Source organism: Rousettus aegyptiacus, unplaced genomic scaffold (genome assembly GCF_014176215.1).
Source record: "Rousettus aegyptiacus isolate mRouAeg1 unplaced genomic scaffold, mRouAeg1.p scaffold_m13_p_13, whole genome shotgun sequence".
NCBI lineage: Eukaryota > Metazoa > Chordata > Mammalia > Chiroptera > Pteropodidae > Rousettus > Rousettus aegyptiacus.
Genome location: NW_023416288.1, coordinates 37807884 through 37810096, shown reverse-complemented (window position 1 = coordinate 37810096; position 2213 = coordinate 37807884). Strand labels below are relative to the sequence as shown.

The 2213-nt window shown below is 43.5% G+C and overlaps 1 long non-coding RNA gene across 2 annotated transcripts; it reads right to left on the bottom strand.

Moving 5' to 3' along the window:
- Positions 1-216: 216 nt before the first annotated feature.
- Positions 217-1991, bottom strand: LOC107499542. Of its 2 annotated transcripts, XR_001594300.2 has the most exons (4): positions 1508-1991; positions 895-1052; positions 582-810; positions 217-415 (listed from the first exon to the last, which is right to left on the bottom strand). It is a non-coding gene; the product is annotated as an uncharacterized LOC107499542 (long non-coding RNA). The 2 variants fall into 2 exon arrangements; XR_001594299.2 differs by having other exon boundaries at positions 582-1052.
- Between the last annotated feature and the right edge of the window lie 222 nt (positions 1992-2213).

Here is a 2213-nt window from a genome sequence, read left to right as displayed (position 1 = left end):
TTCATCTTCCTCTGCTTTCCGTTTACTCACGGCTTTCGTCTGTCCCAGCAGTTTGTTCACAGTGTCCATCTGGTCTGTCTCTATCCTGGGGTCGTGGGCAGAGGGCAGAGGTGGGTGGTCAGGGGCTCAGAGACCAGGTGTAGCCCTGAGATGCAAGCTCAGAAGAAGCCCAGGCCGACCCCCGCACCCCCCCCCACCCCACCCCCCCGTCTCTGCCTGGCCCAGGCTGTGTGATCTGAGATAAAAGCATTTCCCTGTCTGGTGCCCTGAATCCTCAGGCTCCGTTCCCTACACACCCAGCTCACAGGTTAAAATCCAGTGCAGGCAAGAGTCAGAATCCCATTCACACTGAGGTGTCTGTGGCTGATAAGGCTTTAAACTCCTCCGGGAGTAAGCTTTTTAGCAAGGCTTTACCCTGAGGCACAAAAAAAATAAAAATAAAAATAAATAAAAAATGAGAAGGACATTTCTAGAATGACAGCTGGGAAAAGATGTGGAGAGCAGCCCCTCCAGGCGGGAGCAGGAGGTTCTAAGGGACAAGACTCCAAAAAAGAAAAAAAAGAAAAAAAAAAAATCTCTACCTTATGGATTACCTCGGGAGGTTGGCAGAATTGAGAACACATTTAGATGTTGTTGGAGAGTCTGGGAAGAATTCATAGTAGGTACATGAAAACTAAGTGAGCAACAAACAAAGAATTCATAACTTCAGGAAAACATGAGTCCTGTGGATTCCTCTTCTGAAACATCTCTCAAGGGTTTTCCCCCACTCTTCCTGGGTTCCAGAAGGCCAGCAGCCCGCACTCAGGAGACCTGAACGAGCCCATAAAGAAAGATAAGCAAACCCTACTTGAGTCTCCCCCAACCCCGAACAGGAAGGCGGGCTTGCCATCTGACCAAGGAAGCCGGGCGGCAGCCGAGCCCTGCCCAGGCACGCGGGGTCTTCCAGTCAGCATCGGAGGGGCTCTTAGCACAAATGGGCAGCCAAGGATCACCAGACTTTTGAGAAAACCCTCAGACATTAAGGTCCAAACAAAGGAAATGAAAGGTCAAAACTGCAAGAAAAAAAGAAAAGAAAGAGAAAATAGGTAAAATAGGGACAATGCAGGAAATAAAAGAACACTTCAACGACAACACTAATTATAACATTTTTAATGGAAAAAAAAAATTGCATCCAGACACAAGGAAGTTTTGAAAAGGGAACACAAAACAAAAATGAGCACTGGGAAATTAAAATAAAAAGAATAACAAACAAAAATAAATACATAAAAGGGTGGGAAATGAAATACAAGGAATTCATCGGAAAAAAAAAAGAAATTCTTTAGAAAAGAACACAGAAGGAAATATTACAACAAAGAATTAGAGCTCTGTTTAAGAAATTCAACATCCTAAGGAAAATCTTGAGCAAGAAAATTTTCTTTCTTATACTGGCTAGAGAAAATTTGAGAAAGTAAGGACAGAGAACATGGAGAAGAAGAAATTGTTAAAGAAGTTACACATGAAAACTTACCAGAATTGAAGGACGTGAGTTTCTGGAATGAAAAGGTCCATCTGGTGACCAGCACAATGGGCAAGAAGAAGGAAGACCAGGATGAGATCTCGGGCACTTTCTAGGGGCAGAGCAGGTCACAGGAGACCAGGAGTCAGAATGGAGTGGTTTATCACCACTCCTCAGCAGCCTTGTAAGTTAGAAGACCATGGACGATATTTTACAGGGGAAAATACTTTCAACCTAAAAATCCATGCGTTTAGAAGCTATCCACCAAGTGTGAGAACAGATTAAGAACTAAAGTTTTTACTTCCCATTCTCGGGAAGCTGTTGGAGGATGTACGCCACCAAAACAGAGGAACAAAGCCAGGAAGACACAGAAAAGAGATTTCAGAAATGAGAACCCGCATGGAGAGGCATGTCTCGGCAGGACGATAAAGCATGTCCTAGGGGAGCAGCCGGGTCTCAGGCCCAGGGAGAAGCGAGTTCATACCAAAACGAGAGCATCAAGGGAAAAATGAAACTGATGTCTTTGATTTACTGGAAATCACTGTTGCTCAGCGAGTGGCAGAGACACCAAATGCTTAGAAAAAATTAACAATAGGTATTAAGACGTCAGACAAATTTTAAAAAGTGTTTATTAACTCTAGAAAAAAAAGGGTTATATTTAAAAAATGCAGTGATAATGTACAAATGGGCTCAATGGTGCTTTTGTTCAATGAAAAAC